The sequence below is a fragment of the Delphinapterus leucas genome, chromosome 3 (assembly GCF_059928025.1).
Source record: "Delphinapterus leucas isolate spDelLeu-1000000601 "Yukka" chromosome 3, BTC_Dleu_Yukka2, whole genome shotgun sequence".
Lineage (NCBI taxonomy): Eukaryota > Metazoa > Chordata > Mammalia > Artiodactyla > Monodontidae > Delphinapterus > Delphinapterus leucas.
The window spans coordinates 163,624,043-163,643,921 of record NC_143131.1 but is presented as its reverse complement, the minus strand read 5'-3'; the positions used below and the strand labels follow the sequence as shown (position 1 = coordinate 163,643,921).

Sequence of the window (19,879 nt, the reverse complement as noted above, 5' to 3'; positions counted from 1 at the left end):
TGCAGAGTAAAGAAAGCATGAAACCCAGAGATGGAGGATTCTGTAAATGACCAATTACAAGACTATTAAGCCACACTTTCATAGCAAGAGGCAAAATATTCCGTTAAACTGAAAATTCTTCTACCCCTCACTCCAAGGCCCACACAAACATTAATGGTGCATTTATTAGGATGTATTTCCTGTGCTCTATCAACTTGACTTTCAGCAACTGTATTAATACAGTCCTTTCGCTTTGCACATATATCTGAATGACGGATTCCATTACTGGAGTTTTGTAGAAAGAGTGGAGTGAATGAAGTAAAGTTTGGGAAGAGCCATCATAATCCATAATGATGGGCACTGAATCAGGACAAGAAGAAACCTCTCTTCTCATTTATTTGAATGAAAATTCTACTATATATTTATTGCCTCTGTACAGGGCCATCTGTTGAATAATGGAAAACAAGCATCTTTCATTTGGAGGTAGGATTTGTGTGCTCAAGTTTCGATGGGCCTGCAGAATTAATCTTGTTTTAGAAATGAAATAAAATGTAATTTCTTACTGTAAGTAGATGTGCTTAAGCAACTGGCAACTTTGATGTCTTTAAATCACTGCAGTTTCAGGGTAGGCAAATCTATAATTATTTCAAGCACTTCTTTATTGGTGCAACAATTGAGCAGTGTACATAGTGGTCAACAACCTGGGCATTGTCAGAGGACTCTAAGTTTGAATCTAGACTTTGCCACTCACCAGCTATGTGACTTTCAGCTATGAGAATCACTTTCTTCAGCGTTACAGTGTGGATTATTATATGCCCTTTGCAGAACTACTGTAAGAACTAAATGTATATGGGCACAGTGGCTCATAGTAAGGGCTCAAATTAGTACTGTGGTCACTACTAGTAGTATTGAAAAGAAATTACAACTTCTATTCTCATAAAGTGGGATATGTGTCCCTTTATCATTGTAATTTCATATCATTTTACTTTTGACCTTATAATTTAATAGCTTGATCCAGGAAACATTTAGCAGTAAATATAATTGAAAGAAGGTTACTTGTCAAACATGAAATACTGTAGTATCAAGTGTGCTGGCACAATACTCTGCTCAGATAATTAACCTGTAAAAATATGTTATTGTCTTCTTTTTAATTAAGCACATTGAACATATATATTTACTGTGCCAATTGGCGAAAGGTCCATTAATTAATCAGTCTAACTATATGTTGCATAAATGTCTTCTACACATAATCGTATATGTATTTTATTTGTTGGGAAAATGTGTTTGAGATTGTTCTTTTCTGCCTATTTAAAGTAAAAGAGGGTGAGAAGTAGAGTTAGGCTTAATGTACTTTGTACTCCATTATGCCATGAAAATGCTTCTGTGCCCCGGAGACAACAACAAAAGATCTGCTTTAATGACAAGAATCAAGTATGTTCTAAAGCTTCCAGGTAGGAGGCGTATAGGTTGCAGTTTATATCAGAAGTCTTTGCTCTCTCTCTCAACTGCGTCTAGATGGGAAAGATGTGGTCACAAATGCTTCAAGGTGATATAGTAAATGTTGGAAAAGAGGGGGGTAGGAGGCAGAGTTTTGAATATCTCAAACCTGAGCTAGAAGGATTTTATTTAAAGAAAATAGCGGATATGATTTTTCACTTAACGAATGCCAGTCAGCAAACCTGACACTAATGTAGGAAATTAGCTCTTTTAGCTATGATGCTTTCAAATGCACATGGCTGAAAACAAATTCAAAATAGTCCAAGGAAATTTCAAAACAAAAACCAAACAACAACAACAACCTCAACAAACAAGTACTAGAAATTCAGGGATGCAGCCATATTCAGATACAGCTGGATCTGGAAATTCCAGAGTATCAGCAGGGTTCCAGCTCTCTCTCCATCGCTCAGCCCTGCTTACCTCTGCAAGACTTTATTTTACAGAAAGTCTCTTCTGGTGCTGGATGGTCACTGGGAGTCCCAGAGTCCTATCTCCCCAGCTTAGAAATTCCAGAGAGAAAAGACAATTCTTCCATTTTGCTCTGAGAGAAAAGTCCTGGGGAGGAGTCTGATAGACTTAGCCGAGGTCACATGCCTACCCATGAGCCAATCACCTGCTTTACTGGAGTTCAGTCCCTGGGCGACTCATCCCCGGGGCCCGTGAGGAGGCAGGATGGCATTATCTGGCAGTTCTCCAAGAAAAGCCTGCTGTTTTTGTAAGATGAAAGGGGAGAGGACATGGATAATGAAACCTGTATCTGCTTCTGTAAAATCCACAGAATCTTACTCCCTGCCCTGTGTCGATGACCATGCAGTAAGCTGACCCAGGAGGTCATTTTTCCCACAACAGTCTTTATATATATGACTAAGGAACACACTGGTAAAAGAATATGGGAGAAAGTCTGAGTATGACAAGTCAGCTAGACTGATATTAACTAAAAAAGCTGTGTAAAAATATCCTTAAAAAGTTGCCCCCAACTCACTCAAAGTCCAAAGTTGGAGCTGGAAATACAATGTCATGGAGTTTGGATAAGAACAGGTTTTCTCCAAGTTGAACTATGACACAGAGATTAGAGACTTCTAGAAACTACACTTTTTCAAAGAAAAAACATCACATGAGAAAAATGAGGCCTAGAAAAATTAAATGACTTAAGATAACATAGCTAATTAATGGCAGGACTGAGACTAGAGTATATACTTTGTGTAATTGGCTATGGTTTAGTTAGTTAGTTTGTTTGTTTTGTTATCACTTCAAAACGAGACAAACTTAAAGAAAGGAAACACAACCAAAACTCAGTGGTTGGAAAAGAGATGGATGTGAACGCCCACTTGTTTCTTACGTATAAAGTTACCCCTCGCAGTGTTCTGGAAGAGAAAACGCTGGCTCTTCCCAACGTTGGTTACATACACAAAGATTCCAAAGACAAGACAAGTGCTTTGCAAACGAAGTAACTAGAACCAGCTCAGGCTTCCCCGCGCCGGGTCCTACGTTCCACGGTCAGAACCACCAACTGTATCCCCCCGGGTAACAAGGTGATTCAGAAAAGCTGGCGTCTTCAGAGAAGGAGAAAACTTAGCCGGGAAGAGAGGAGAAAACTTGCTCAGCTTCTTGCTGGGGTCTGAAACGATCCCAACAGAGTTCTTAAACCCCTCAGGTTTCCCCAATCAAGCACCCTGCCTCCAACCTGGGCCACCCCAGATCTACTATCAGACGACAGAAGTATGCGGACGCACGAAGAGCTGACCACCCCACGAGAGGAACCTACGCGCGGCCGCACCCACTCACCCGCCGCTCCCCGGGAGACGGGAGACGAGTCCGGGGTCCAAGTCCTGGGCGTGGCACACTCGCCCCTCTCCGGGCCCAGCTCCAGCTCACCTCGGCGCAGCCCGCCTGGGCGCCGCCATCTTGACCACAAAGGGGGCCTCGCGCCGGAGGCCCCTGAGCGGGCGCCCTGAGCGGAGCCGGAGCTCCGGGGAGCCCCAGGTCGGCGCCCTACGTCCCCCGCGCGCTCGCGCAGCGTCCACGCGCGACGAGAATCCCTCACGCAGCCCCCGACCTAGGCTTCCGCGGACCCGGCGCCCCGCGCAGCCCGCACCGCGGCTCAGGCGGCGCCGAGGGCGGCCCGGGCGGAAGAGCGGGCGCGGGGCACGCGCTCGGTAACCTGGCAACGCGGAGAAACTCGGCGTCTCTGGCGAACCCCTGCCTTCCACCGCGAGGAAGCACGGACCCCCCCCCCCCCGCACCCGCTGCCCAGCCCTCGCCGCCCCTCGGTCGCTCCGCCCGCCGCTGCCCGCTGGGTATGGTCTTTTAAATCCATGATACAACGTCTATATGTAACAAATCTGTTAAACCCTAAACGTTTATGATATTCAAGTAATCCAGTATCTGAATTATTCTTGAAGATAAAACATCCAAAGACTTCTTAATTGTATGGGTATACATACATAAAATACACGTGGAGGTAACTTCAAATATAGCATGTGCCTGTCTCTATTCCTTCCCTCTCCGCTCTTTTAAAAAATGCCCCTTTAAAAATTGCCCACTCACCATCTGTTAGGTAAATTTGCTGAAACACAGTAAATGTGGAGACAGAAATTGTTATAGAGACTATTCCAAATGGCACTGACACCTGTATTTATGAAAGAGTTACTATTTTTATTATTATCCTAATTTTAGACAAGAAATTATTGTAATAGCTAACACTTATCTGGAACTTACTATGCCCCAGGTACTGCTTGAATGGTTTACACATGTTAATTTATTTAATCCTCATAATAAACTAAGGATTTATCTCATCCCCAACACATAAAGGGCAGGTATTATTATTCATCACCCCTATTTTTCAAGATGAAGAAATTGAGGTACAGTGTTCTTAAGAGACTTGCCAAGGACATAAAGCTAGGAAGCACAGAGCTCGATTTGAAGTCAGGAACCATCTTCAAGATCTATGTTTCAACCCCTCTGCCACCTAGCTCTTGGGTGCAGAAACAGAGCTCATACCCATGTCTAATCTCAGCAACAACACTTTTAACTATTGTACTCTGTTGTCTGTCTATGTATTAGACAGTAATCCCTATCAGCAGTGTTTCCAGAACTATTCCTCTTGGATGAATCACGTTCTGGGTATGTCCAGTGAACAACTGAACATAAAATGTTTAAATTATTGGAAAGTTCTCTCTGGGGAATGTCTTACGAGACCATCTACCATACTTAATTCCACTAATCGAATTAAATGGAATTTTAGACCATCTATCATTTTTTAATATTCACATCTCATTTAATATTCAAACAATATTCCTTAGGGTAATTACTCATATTCTTTGCATATCTTGATTCTTTGTGATGTGGGCCCATTTCTCATGATCGTATCTGCTTTGAAATTATTTAACGTAAGTTGATACTAGTATCTTCCCCATGCAAGTTATTTATCTTACAATGATTAAAAAAATTTTTTATCATTGTGTTGTGAATTCACAGCATTTTAAAAATTAGTTTTTATTTTATTTATTTTTGACTGTGTTGGGTCTTCGTTGCTGTGTGCAGGCTTTCTCTAGTTACGGCAAGCAGGGGCTACTCTCCATTGCAGTGTGCTGGCTTCTCACTGCGGTGGCTTCTTCCGTTGTGGAGCACGGGCTCTACGCGTGCAGGCTTCAGTAGTTGTGGCTCACGGGCTCTAGAGCACAGGCTCAGTAGTTGTGGCGCACGGGCTTAGTTGCTCCAGGGCATGTGGGATCTTCCTGGACCAGGGATGGAACCCGTGTCCCCTGCATTGGCAGGTGGATTCTTAACCACTGCACCACCAGGGAAGTCCCTATCCTATAATGATTTTGATTCTTCAGTTCCTCAACCCTCCACCCCATTAAAATAAAATCAGAAGTGGGATCAAGTCTCATTTCTGTGGGGAGAAGGTAGCAGGTAAGCTCTTGTAGACATTCATTCAGTCAATCAATCTCAGTTGAGGACTCCTGCTTCTAGCCATTATGGAGTAATTGGCCCCAGAATTTTCCTCTCAAAGCTAATCATTAGAAAATTAGAATAACTTAAACAACCCTTTTAAGACACTGGGCAGCTAAGAGCTCAGGACTGTGTTCCCCAAAGGAGGGGGAACAAATGAGGCAAGCCCTATGAATGTTCCTGCCTGGTGCCACTTTTCAGACCCAAGCTGAGCATGGTCAATGGGCTAATTTGAGAAAACAGAGATCAGAGTTCAGAGAGACTCAGGAAGCTGCAACTTGCAGGCAAGAGTACAAGATAGACAGGAGGTACACAGAGAAAGAGGGCTAGAAATATGTATGGTAGTCCCTTGAATTTTGGCTCAACACTAAACTGGGAAAACATAGGATGAGGATATGGGACCCTAGGAAAATAACAACTATTAGGGAACTGTAACAGAGCTCACGCAGCACTGGGAGACACTGAAGTGCTAACCCTCTGGAGGGGAGAAATCTTTCTGAAGACTCGGACAAATTAGTAGAGACCCAGAAAGACTTTAATAGCAGGGCTAAATACCCACTGGAAAAAGTCTTAAAAACCAACCTGGAAAGGTTCTAGCTGACCTGCAAGTAACCTAACATCTGCTAAAACAAGATTCAATGCTTTTTAAAGGAAGACAGTGAAATGAAGACACAACCACATTATTTTTACACTGTACAGAATCCAATAAAAATTATAAGGCATGTGAAAAGGCAGGAGGAAAAACTAGTCAATAAAAACAGATCTAGAAATGACAGATTTTGGAATCAGCACAAATACAAAAAAAAAACAGTGTGACAGAATTCTAAAATAGCCCCCATAATTATATAGTGAATGGGATTTTGCAGGTGTAGTTGAGGTTATTAATCGGTTGGCTTTGAGAGAGATTCTCCAGGTGAGCCTAACCTAATCACGTAAGTCCTTAAAATAAGACTTTTCTTTGGCTGGTCACAAAAGAGTATGTCAGAGAGATCCTAAGTGTGAGAAGGATTCAACATGAAGGAGGTTCTCTATTGCTGAGAGGGAAGGAGCCATCTGGAAGGGTCTGAGAGTGGCCCTAGCAGCTGTCTGGCCCCTGGATAACGGCAAGAGAAGACAAGGACGTCGTCCCTACAGTTGTAAGTAACTGAATTCTACTGACAAGCTAAATAACCTTGGACACGGATTTTTCCCAGAGCTTCCAGATAACAGCTCAGCCTGGCTGACACTCTGACTTCAGTTCTGTAAAAGAGCCTCAGGAGAGATCCCAGCCAAGCCGCCCATACTAGAGTACCTAAAGATCTGTGAGATAAATGAGTATTGTTTTAAGTCACTAAATGTGTGGTAGTTGTGTCACAGCAATAGGAAATAAATATAAACAGCTAGTGTAAATATGTTCAAGAATTTGAGGGCAACATGAACCCAATGAGGAGAGAAGTGAAAAATATAAAAATAAATGGAATGTGTAGGGCTGAAAAATACATTGTTTGAAATTCACTGCATCTGTGTAACAGCAGTTGCACACTGCAGAAGACAAACTTGAACATTGTTCAAGATAGACCATATATTGTTCCATAAACAAGTTTGGGTACACTTAAAATTATTGAACTCATTCTGATAACAATGGTATTAACTTGAAAATCAATAACAAAATATCTAGAAAATCCCCTAATATTTGATATTTAAACACACTTAACTCACAATTTTTTTAAAAATCAAGGTAGGGGCTTCCCTGGCGGCGCGGTGGTTGAGAGTCCACCTGCCAATGCAGGGGACACGGGTTCGTGCCCCGGTCCAGGAAGATCCCACATGCCACGGAGTGGCTAGACCCATGAGCCATGGCCCCTGAGCCTGCGCGTCCGGAGCCTGTGCTCCGCAACGGGAGAGGCCACAACAGTGAGAGGCCCGTGTACCGCAAAAAAAAAAAAAAAAAAAAAAAAAATCCAGATAAATTAGAATATATCTTTAATGACTGATAACAATAACAGCCTGTCAAAATCTGTTGACTCTATCTAAAGCAGTTCTTAGGGAGAGATTTATAGCTTAAAGCCATATAGTAGAAAAGAAAATATACATTTAATTCAATCATCTAAACTTCGCATTCGAAACTAAAAGAGTAAAATAAATTAAACTCAAAGTAAAAAGAAAGAATAAAAAGTATAAATCAATAAAATAGAAAAGAGCAAAAAGAGATAAAACCCAATAATACCAAAAGCTGTTCCTTGTAAAGACCAGTAAAACTGAAAATGTCTAAGCTGGACAGATTAAGAAAAAAAGAAAGAAGAGACAAATGACCAATATAAAAAGAAAAACCATCACTCTAGACCCTAGACTCATGGAAAGGAAAATAAGGAAATGTCATAAAAATTTTATATCAAAAAATTGATAACTAAGTGAAATGGACAAATTCATTGAAAGGCACAACTTACCAAAATTGACTCAAAAAGAAAGAAAAAAATCTAAAAACTTTATGTTTGTTACATTTCCTTTACCGGAAATGGGCATGAGAGATCTTATTAGGGTAATAAAAATATTCTAAAACTGATTCATGTTGATGGTTGTATAATTTGGTAGTTACTAAAAATGACTAAATTGTATCCTTGAAATTAGTGGATTTTATAAGTAAAATTCATCTCAACAAAGCTGTTTGAATAAGATAAACAAAGTAACTATAAAAAATCATTCCCACAAAGAAAATTCTAGGTCCAGATGGCATTCCTTGGTGAATGTGATCAACAATCTAAGGAAAAATGTCAATCTTACAGAGACTCGTTCAGAAAATAGGGGAGAAGGAAGCAGAAATGGTGAAAATTTCACAAAGCCTATATTTTACAAAGAACTTGTACATAAGGAAGGTTATATACTACACACACACACAGAAAAAATATATGTTCACTAAAGAAGATACACAAAAGGCAGTAGGCACATGAAGAGATGTTCAGCACCATTAGTTTTCAGGGATAAGCAAATTAAAACCAAAATGAGATCCCACTACCTATTACAAAGGTTAAAATGAAAAAGGCTGACCATTGTGAGTGTTAGAAAGGATACAGCAGAACTAGTACTTTTATACACTGCTGGTCAGAATGCAAAATGGTGCAACCACTTTAGAAAAGTCTTTCTCAGTCTCTCATAAAGGTAAACATACACTTACCATTCAACCCAACATTTCCACTTCTACCCAAGGAAAGAACGATCCACAGGTATTTCTGTATAAATGTTTATAGTGGTGTTATTCAAAATAACTATAAAATGGAAACAACACAAATGCCCATCAAAAGGATAAATACAAGTGGTATATCCATACAATGGAATACTACTCAGCTATAAAAGGGAACAACTACTATACACTAAACAGATATATCTCAAAAATGTTATAGGAAGTAAAGGAAGAAAGACAAAAGACAGTGTATGCAATATGACATCTTTTATATGAAATTCTAGAAAAGTCAAAGTTAATATGTAGTGAGAGCAGATCAGCCTGGGTCTGAGAATAGGGGATGGATTGAGTAAACAGGGGTATAAGGTACCTTTCCAGGGTGATGAAAATGTTATATATCTAATTTGTGGTGGTTTTTAGTATATAAAGTTTTATGCTTAGTTTATATTTTATAAGCTCATCAATCATATATTTAATATGCATATACTTTTGTTTATGTAAACTATACCACAATAAAGTTTATATATAAGGTTAAGATCCAATTATCTGGGCAAATTTTTCAACTCATCCATTTTTATTATCTATAAACTGAAGAGTTTTTTTTTTTTTGTGGCTCTCTGAGATTTAACATTTCTTTCAGCTCTAATTATATGCCATGATTTTTATATAAGTTTTGATAAAATAACTTGCATGATGCCGCCTCATGAACTTTTACACTTATATTTATGTTGCTTCTTGTAAAACATTATTTCCCTATAAATCCAACAGTGATTAATATTATAATTAATACTTTAAAAAAGGAATTGATAAAAGTGCTTTAGAAACCTCTTTCGAATACTGATAATGTCTTACTTAGGATGTTAAGACCATACCTGTCTTGCTCCTACTTCAGGTCCACTCTTAGAAATCTCTGAATATAAAATGCGGTGGTATCCCATGATATTATCCACAATAGTCTTCTCTAAGCCAGATTTGTCACAGTCATGTCAGCCTTCTTCACATCCTGTCACACTTTAGCAGTTATAAAGATTGGTTCCTTGTGATTTTTCGTTAAGTCTCCCTTTCTGAGGCTTGTTCATCCTGGTGTTCTTACCTATAGGACAAGGTTTCAAGTCCATGGGATGGTAAGTCTGCATTACCTAGTTATTCCAGTCAGGAAAGATATATGGAGAGATGGCCAGTCTATAAAAGGTAACCTGATAGAGTCAAACATAGTTAAGAATCTGGTTATTTATTTCGAGAGCAGCTCAAAATTGTGATATGTCTGCTAAGAGTTGGGGCACTTCTGACTCAATCATAACTGAAAGGATTCTTTAGGGACTCTATGAAATCAAAAGATTAAATTAAGACAAGTTAAAACAACTTTAGAAGGCTGACAGAAATGTTCTACATCTTGAAAGGGATAGTGGTTACATGGGTAAATATATCTGTCAAAAGTCATGGATTCACACACTTAAAATGTGTGCATGTTCTCTGTATAAACATAACTTGAAAAGGTTAACAACCATTTTACAAGAGTAACTTTACAATGGAGAAACACGTCAAACACTACCTCAGCCAGGTGATCAAGGTTAATATCAACAATGATAAGCCACATTGATAGTATACACCCTTGATGTTATGTGATAAAATTGGCACTTTACCTCTGTGATCTCCTCCCCCAAACCCATAACCCCATTATAATTGTGAGGAAAACATCAGAGAAATCCCAGTTGGGAGACATTCTACAAAACACCTGGCCAGTACTTCGCAAAAGGGCCAATGTCATCAAAAACCAGGAAAGCCTGAGAAACTGTCACAGTTAAGAGGAGCCTAAGGAGACATGATGACTAAACATAATGTGATATCCTGGATGGGATCCTGTAACAGAAAAAATACACTAAGTGAAAACTAAGGAAATATGAATAAAGTATGAACTTTAGTTAATAATAATGTATCAATATTGTCATTAATTGTGACAAATTAATATAAGGTGCTAATAATAAGGGAAAGTGGGTGTGGGGATATCAGAACTCTCTGTACTATCTTTGCACCTTCTTTGTAAATATGAAGCTCTTCTCCTAAAACAAAAGATTATTAAAATCATTCTCAATGAAAGACGAGAATATAAAATACAAGGGAGCTCAAACATATCCATGAAGGAGGCAGTGTTCATGTTATATAATTTATTGTCAAAATCTGAACATGTTTTGAAGTAGAAGGGGATGCAATTAATAACTGTATCAGGACAAGAGGCATAAACTGAGATGTATGGTCCCCCTAAGTACAAAGTCATATTAAATATCCAAGCTCTTGTTTCACACTTCCTGTGTCTCAATCCAAACTCTACCACTTGCTAATTAAGTAAATTATTTCACCTCACTGAGCATTATTTGCAATTTGAGAAAGAGAGTAATACTTACCTTGTAAAATTTGGGAGAATTAAATGAGATGATCAAATTAAAGAGCTTACTTAGCAAATGCCTGGCACATAATCAGTACTCAATAAATGGTAGATGACAATTTGTGTATATTTGGACATTAGCGAATTTTGCTAAAGCATGCCTGCATAATTACACTGAATCCTCTACACTAATGTATCCTCTTGTTTTTCACCCTAACCAACAGTAGTCATACAAATACTTACTCTTTAATAGTTAGCTCAGATGTGACATGACAACTTCTAGGTCCCACCCAGGATGTGTTAGGAGACTGAATGTCGTCTAGAATAATGATGATGAAGGTTATCATCATAACCATCATCATCATAAATGATACTGACTACATAGCTTCTTTTCCTTTCAGTAACTCTCACTTCACCTTATCTTGGTGGGTCTGTCAGTATCATGGTCCCAGCACCCAGCTGCAGAAGTGGTACATGGACAAGGCTGAGGCACATCCTCTTAGATACAGAGATTGCTCCAGAAATGGGCCTAAGACTAAAGCAGAGTCAATAAATGTCATGTGAGGAAAAGAGGTAACTTTACCTTTGGAGTCATGACCTCTAATGACATTAACCCAGATCTGCTAATTGTCTTCTTTGCAACAATGTGGAAAGACAACTCAGAAGCAAACAAAATTAAGAGGTAGAGAAGGAGATAGAATTCAGGTGCCATGGTTTGAACTCCTGAGTCCAGCTGTGCATGCACTCAGGAGTTCAAACCAGGAGACCAGCTGTGCATGGACTCAGGAGTTCAAACCTGAATGCAACCTCATGCAAATTTTTTTCCTACTTAAGCTAGTTTGAATTCCTTTTTCTGTCACTTACAATTGAAGAAGCCATAAGTAATAGAGTGAATTGTCTGTCTCACTCTGCACTTGCCTACAATAGCTTTTATACTATTCATGGTTTCTTGAATTTTTTTTCCCCTCCCTGGACTTACATCTTGGATAAAGACTGAAGTTCAGAGACTTGGTGTTTAACAACTTGGAATCCTTCCCTCTTGGTTGATAATTTGTAAATGTTGGCTGAATAAATGAGTTATACAGTTCTTACACAGGTGAACTCAATTACTGGTCCTCCATCATTAGAATTTGCAAACAGTATGTGAATAGAAGGACACACTCTCTGGTTTGATTCTGGACATTTTCCTCCTCCATTATCGTCTCTATTTCAATCTGTTATGAGGTCATTTTTCTCTGATGCCTTGCTTCTCCTTGAAGAACAGGTTTTTGTGAGATAGCTCACACATACTCTTTATTTGTTCATTATTCCTGCATTAAAGTTCAAGGGGCTTTTCTTGTTGTTTCGTGTTAGTCTTTCATCTGTATAGCTGTCATTTTATTTCTATGCATTTGCAATTCCTTGCTCACATTTGCTCAATGGGAATATTCTCCATACTCAGCAGACCTCTTTCAATTGTAAGTGATGGAAACCTAACACAAACTAGATGAAGCAAAAAAAAAAAAAAAAAAAAGGTTACTTTGTTGACTCATGTAGCTGGATGTCCAAGGGGCAACCTGAGCTTCAGATACAGCTGGATCCAGGTGATTAAAGAGTCTTGAGGTGCTTTATCGTTCAGGGTCTGTTTGCCTTTGTATCTTTTTGCTTGGTGGCTTAGTTCTCTCCTGTTGTGGCTAGGCTCTTTGCATTGACAGGTAAGATAATCACTGTCCCAGCTACTTTATAAAATCATTACAGGTCAAAATGCTAAAGTAATAGTTACCTCTATGCCAATGACCATAGAACAAGTACAGAAAATAGCATGAAAGTAATCTAGTTGGGCAAAGCTGAGTCATGCTTTACACCAGGAAGTGATCAGACACTGTGGCTGAGAGACTCAAGAGAACTATGTGGGTGATAGAGGAACAATTCCACACTGGGATTAATAGCTGTTCACTAATACAAAGTAAAAAAAAACAACAAAAAAACAAAAAATAATTCCCTTTTATTGTAACTAGGGAAAGCTAGTCCTCAAGATAGCCCTTTCTTCATGACTTTTTCCGTCTTTCATTCTAAGACACATCTGGACATCAAAGTGGCAAGCTTAAAATCCCCATCACCATCACCATACTCTACTCTAGAGTCTGACTGCCTTGTCCAGCCATCAAAGACAAATATTTAACTCTTTTGGCCTATTACATGTAGGGTCACATAATACAAAAAGTTAACAAGAACTGAGTTCAATTAAATTAGAATATTAAATATTTTTGTGGACTCTCCACACCCACCAAGCACATAGTCAACACTCATGCAGCCCACTTCACCTGCTTGCATTAAGGCTTGACTCCCACACCTGCCTCACTTCTTACAGCCACGACTGTTTTCCTTAGAATTTCTAAAATATCACAATGGACTGCTTAAAATCTTGGAACAAGTGTCTACTCACAATAGCTAACATATGGTAAGATTATCTTCAGTTTGGTGTCTCAGTTTGGATCTAGACTGTACATTATTTAGATCAATCGTTCTCAACCAGGGGTAGTATTGTCTCTGGTGGATATCTGGCATTCTCTGAGACATTTCTGATTATCATGACTGAGTAAAAGACTGTCATATCTCCATGTATGTGGTGGGTTGAGGCCAAGGATGCTGCTAAACATTATACAATGCATAGGACAGCAAACAACAAAAAAATGTGTCACTCCAAAGTTTTAGTGCTGAGGTTGAGAAACCCTGATCGAGATGAATACATTTTGGGGAAATTTTTATTTTATTATTTAAATTCTTTATCACATACAGTATGAAGAATATAAACAGGTGAAGAAATAATTATTTGAAGGAAAAATGCAGTAGGCAAGAATAATTATTGATGATTTTAATTCTCTTTATAACTCTTTTCTTTCATTCTTTCTATTTTTTTTTTAAGCCATCATGTCCTATTATGGAATTCCAATTGGGTTCTTAGATCTTTAATAGAACAAAAACATGAAATAAAAATCAAAAAGCACTAAAACACAAGAAACCATGTTCCTAGTTCCCATTGTATCTTTTAGTAGAGTTATGACTTGGGAAAATCATTTAATCCCTTAAAAACTAATTTTCCAACTTTTCAATATGAAATATTTATATTAAATTATTGTTTTAAAATAAAATGTTAATCTACTAAAGAAAAACACAATGTAAAAAGAAACCCAAAGAAATGCTATGAGGGGAGAAAACCAAGGAACCAAAAACCCTAATTTAGCTTACCTTCTTTCTCCACAATGGTACTGAAACAGAAATTCTTCTAGAGTCATCTCACTAATCACTGAATTCAATGAACTCTATTTTCCTTTCCAGCTCTCATGTTTAATTACTAAATCAAACTTTATCTGTCCTAGGCTCCGTTTTTAAAATATTTTGCTCTCTATCAAGGATTAAAGTTTGACCTAATAAAATAACCAAATCTATCCTCTTAGAAACCATCAGGGAGTAATATTTCTGAGATAAACAGAGAGGAATCTTAGAGCATTATTCAAATACTTATAATCTCAAGAATAATGCCAGTCTAGAGCAGGTGACATTTTACATGAGGATGCCATTTTGCTTCTGCCAAATTATGTGAGAAGATGGTTTATTCAAGACTTGTCTAAAAGGGACAGCTCCAAAATGCCAAGCCACAGAGCAAGCCGTGTTCCAGAAACAGGAACAAGTGATGGAAGATCACTCCCGACAGCATTCACTTGGTATAAGAAAACAATATGTCTCACATACAGAAAACCAGTTATGAATTGAAAAGAAAATTTTAAGTATGAAACAAAATGTTCTTTGTTAACCAGTGGATTCTTCTAAGAATGTTTATGTCCAAAATTTCAAATAAGATTTTGGAATGCCAGAAAATGAGCAGGAATGTAAGACCAGTAGAAGTACTTACTAAGAATGTGTTCATCTCTTCTAGTTTGTCCATTTGTTGGTGCATAATTGTTCATAGTAGTTTCCCATATTCCTTTCCATTTGTGTGGTATCTAGGTGTAATGTACCCTCTTTCATTTATAATTTTGTGTATTTGAATCCTCTTTTATTTTCTTGATAAGTCTAGCTAAAGGTCTGTGTGTTTTGTTTATCTTTTCAAAAAAACTCAAGTTTCAGGGATCTTTTCTATTTTCTTTTTAGTCTCTCATTCATTCATTTCTGCACTGATCTTTATTTCTTTCCTCCCACTAACTTTGGTCATAGTTTGTTCTTCTTTTTCTAGTTCTTTGAGTTGTAAAATTAGGTTGTTTATTTGAGATCTTTCTTTTTTCTTCATGTAGGTATTTATCACTAAAAACTTCCCTCTTAGAACTGCTTTAGATGCATTCCATAAGTTTTGGTATATTGTATTTTCATTTTTATTTGTCTCAAGAAATGGTTTTGATTTCTCTTTTGATTTCTTCCTTGACCCACTGGTTGTTCAGTAGCATGCTGTTTAATCTCCACATATTGGTTAATTTTTCAGTTTTCTCCTGGTAAACTAGGAGAAACTAGGAAACTAGGAAAACTTTTAGTTTTATGCAACTGTGGTACGAAAAGGCTTTTGATATGATTTCAATCTTCTTTATTTTTTTCAAAGAAGACAGTCAAACAGGTACATGAAAAAGTCCTCAACATCAGTAATCACCGGAAAAATGCAAAACCACAATGAGATACCATCTCATACCTGTCAAAATGACTATTATCAGAAAGACGAGAAACAACAAGTGTTGGCGAAGATGTAGAGAAAAGGAACTCTCCTGCACCATTGGTGAGGGTGTAACTTGGTGCAGCCACTATGGAAAACTAAGAGGGTTCCTCAAAACATTAAAAATAAAACTACTACATGATCCAGCAATCCCATTTCTGGGTATATATACAAAGGAAATGAGAACAGGATCTTGGGAGAGATATCTGCACTCTCAGGTTCATTGCAGCATTATTCACAATAACCAAGATATGGAAACAACCTAAGTGTTCCTCAGCAGATGAATGAATAAAGATGAGGTGGGGGGTGTATATACATATGTACATATTATTCAGCCATGAGAAAGACACCTTGCCATTTGTGACAACATGGATAGAGCTTGAGGGCTCTATGCTAAATGAAATAAGCCTGACACTGAAAGACAAATATTGTATGATCTCATTTACATATGGAATCTAAAAAAACCAAACAAACAAAACCCAAAATTCATAAAACTTGTAGAAACAGAGAAAAAAAGGGTGGTTACCAGGAGCTGGGAGGTGGCAGAGAAGTGATATGTTGGTCAAAGGTTATAAACTTCTAGTTATAAGATAAATAAGTTCTGGGGAATCTAATGTACAGTATAGTAATTTACGTTAATAATACTGTATTATACACTTGAAAGTTGCTAAGAGAGTATATCTTAAATATTCTCACCACAAAATATAAATGGAAATTATGCTACATGATTCAGGTATTAGCTAATGTTATGGTAGTAATTACTTTGCAATATATACGTGTATCAAGTCAACATGTTGTACACCTTAAATATACCCAATGTTATATATCATTTATATTGAAATAAAGCTGGAAAAAAGTACTTACTAAGTTTCTTTGCTTCATGCTTTCTCCTCTCTTAATCAACCTTACCAATTATTTTGGTTTAAGATTTTCTGCTAGGTTTCCCCTTTGATGCATCTTTCCTGGATGTCTTTGTGAAGAAAACACAAATGAATAGAAATTCTGTTGCATGGCTCTGTCACTATCTGAGTGTACACTTGACTTCAGAAGGTCTTTATTTGCACTGAACCTTTAAACATATTGAAATTCCAATATTTGGGCTTTCAAATCTAATCAAACTTATCCTGGAGTAGAAGGGATTCACACCTCAACACAAACAAGGTTTCTTTCAACCTATCACATGGGTGGACTTTGAGGGCGCGATGCTAACTGAAGTAAGTTGGAGAAAGACAAATACTGTAGGATATCACTTACATGTGGAATTTTTAAGAAGTCAAATTCATAGAAACAGAGACTAGAATGGTGGTTACTAGAGGCAGGGGGTTGGGGGTAATCAGGAGATGTCAGCCAAAGAGTACAAACTTCCAGTTTTAAGATGAATAAGTTCTCTGGGTCTAATTACGTTACGGTGATTTTAGCTAATAAAACTGTTTAATATACTTGAAAGTTGCTAAGAGTAGACCTTAAATGTTCTCACCACAAAAAAGAAATGGTAGTTACGTGACATGATGGAGGTGTCAGCTAGTACTATGGTAGTGATCATTTTGCAATATATAAATGTATCATATCAACATATTGTATACCTTAAACTTACACAATGTTATATGTCAATTATATCTTAATAAAGCTGGAGAATTTTTTTTGAATTCCTGTTGTTTCTTTCTCTTCTTTCTTTTTCTATTAGTGTTAAATATCTTGGCTTTTTCTTTTTATTCCAAAGCAAAATTTCCCAAGTGACTAATATAGAATAGTAATCCCAAAAACTGTTTTTTTTTTTTTTAAAGAAAATAGATGACCAAATATACCCTCTTTTGGATATTCTCCATTCCCATTTGCCAAATAAATTTTCTGAAGTCCTGCAGCAAAATTAACTTTTTAAATTGTTTCCTCAAGATATCTCACAAGTGAACTCTCTACCCCAACGCTCTCCTTTATATTTTTCAAGTAATAGCTACTAAAACCTGTGAAGATAGCAGAACTCATTCTGGAAAATGCTGGTCTTTTATTTGTATTATTTCTTTCCTCCTCTTTCCTTCTTTCCAAGAATTTGCAATCTTCATTGTGGCTCATATGTTACTCCCTTTGTAGCAAAGCACTTTTGCAAGAATCCCCAGTGATGCTGAATGTCTGATTTTAATAGTGTCTTTTAAGTCTTCATCATAATTGAGTTTTCTGCAAGGTACAAGAAACCTCCCATCATTTACTACCTGGTTCTCTTTGTCCCTTGATTTTCAAGGAACTATTTATCATCTGATTCTCACTCCTTTTATATGTCTCTTTTCCCCCTTGATTCTCTTTGTATCATCTTATAAATACGTCTTCACCAGGAATCCACTAGTTCTACTCTTTCTTTCGTTTTATTTCCTCTTCTTGTGTGATCTCATTCACTGCATCCGTTCAATTACAAGTGTATACTAATGACTCTCAAATCAGTATCGCCCGCCCAGACTCCAGTCCTGAGCCTAAGAATCAAATTTCAGTGGTTCCCAAATACTAGTCCGTAGTTTACAAACTTTGGGTAGGAATTTCGTGTTTCTTTTTTTTTTTTAAGCTTGGCGCTCATTAGAGTGCCTTCATCATTACACATACTTAATACATGTTGGTTAAATCAAAACTTTGAACCAAATTAACTACATGGCTTAATAATACATCTGAAAGTTTGAAGTCTATTTAACTTGCCATTGGTTAAATCACTTAATTTCTTTGTCAGCTCCATCTGAAAATTGGAGAAGATAGACGAGATAATTGCTATGATTCCTATTAACATTACCTTTCAGTTTCTAAAGTCTCTATTATCTCTTTTAAAATGAAAAGAATCTTGTAAAAAAACACCTAAAACAAGAGAAGCCTTAACTAAGCAGTTACGTTATTTCAGTTTGAATGCATTCATTTAATACACTTTTCTGAGTGCCAAATATGTGTCAGGCACTGGGCTCACAATTTTATTCCGATAACTAAGAAATACTGGGTATAAACAGAAAGATAATTCTAAAGAATGTGACTTACATTTCCTTTTTAGGTCTTATATTTTCTTATATGAGTTTAAGAAATATTCCACCAAATCTTAATTGAAACTAAAATGAGTTTGAAAAGTGGCCTAAAAAACTCATAAATTCACTGTTAAGGGTACCACTAAATAAATATTTATGCTAAAATATTTTCATAATTTTTTAAACTTGTAATAAAGTCGATCCTAGTTGCAAGGGCTTAGAGGGCAAAAAAAACTGTACTGTGTTAAACATTAAATAATTACTTCATTTTGTGTTTGCTATAAATTTTGAAAATATAAAGGAAAATCAGAGAGAAAATAATATTAGCCTGATATTGATCAGAAGTGCTGGAAGGCAAAATAATGACATCTACTCATTATCAGAGTTAAGAGATGTTATGAATGGGGCATCTGGCACATAGCAGTTCACGAGCAGCAAAAAAAAAAAAAAAAAAAACTCCATAAAAGCATTGAATGGCACCCTGCTCACAGTATTTCAGAGCTATATATATGAATCAGAAATCTCAGGAGACTGAGAAATATTTAAATGTAACCCTCCTCACACTGGAATGAAGTACTTTAAAATAAATAGTAGCTGATGTAGACTGACAATTAGTGATAAGGGCACATACTTTTATCCAGATACTTTTACATCTTTAAAACTTGATCTAAATTATCAAGTAAAATTTTACATAAAATACTGAAGAAAAACTGGCATAAGAATAAGTGACATAGGGGCCTATTTTTAATATGTGAAACGATGTACTTTTAGTTTTTGTGCTTGGTGGGATTTACTACATAAAGCATGGATGAGTGTTTGTTATCTCCCTTTTAGACCCTCACTGCATTCAGAGTCCAGTCCTTATTCGCCTTGGTCTTCCCAACACATAGTTGAGTAGGTGTCCAGGAGAAGGGGCTCCAGAAGGCTACTGAATTCAACCAAGCTAAAAGACAAAAGCAAAGAAATACAAAATACATGCATGATTGATATGATTATATAAAATGTGTGTAAACATGGGAGAAGCCCTTTTAACTGGTCTCAATTTAACTAACCTATTGGGTTAACTAAGAATACCAATTTTCTTTGCAAGACTTAAAACTTATGTTCATCAACCAAGGACTGCACCAGGATACTAAATTATGGTCTAATACTCTCCCATTTCTGCCACCACCACATAAGCTGCATGTTTATCAAGAATAATTTGTGCTTTTTCTCAATTTGTTTCCCCCAGGTGTCCTTTT

The 19,879-nt window shown here is 37.2% G+C and overlaps 1 long non-coding RNA gene across 15 annotated transcripts in view; it reads right to left on the bottom strand.

Annotated features, from left to right (window-relative positions):
- LOC149749926 (uncharacterized) overlaps positions 1-19,879 on the bottom strand; it is a 134,272-nt gene that overhangs the window by 42,585 nt on the left and 71,808 nt on the right. For all 15 annotated transcript variants that reach the window (XR_016392890.1, XR_016392879.1, XR_016392876.1 and 12 more), the window contains one exon: positions 3,262-19,581. This is a non-coding gene — a long non-coding RNA (uncharacterized LOC149749926). The remainder of the gene's footprint in view (positions 1-3,261; positions 19,582-19,879) is intronic.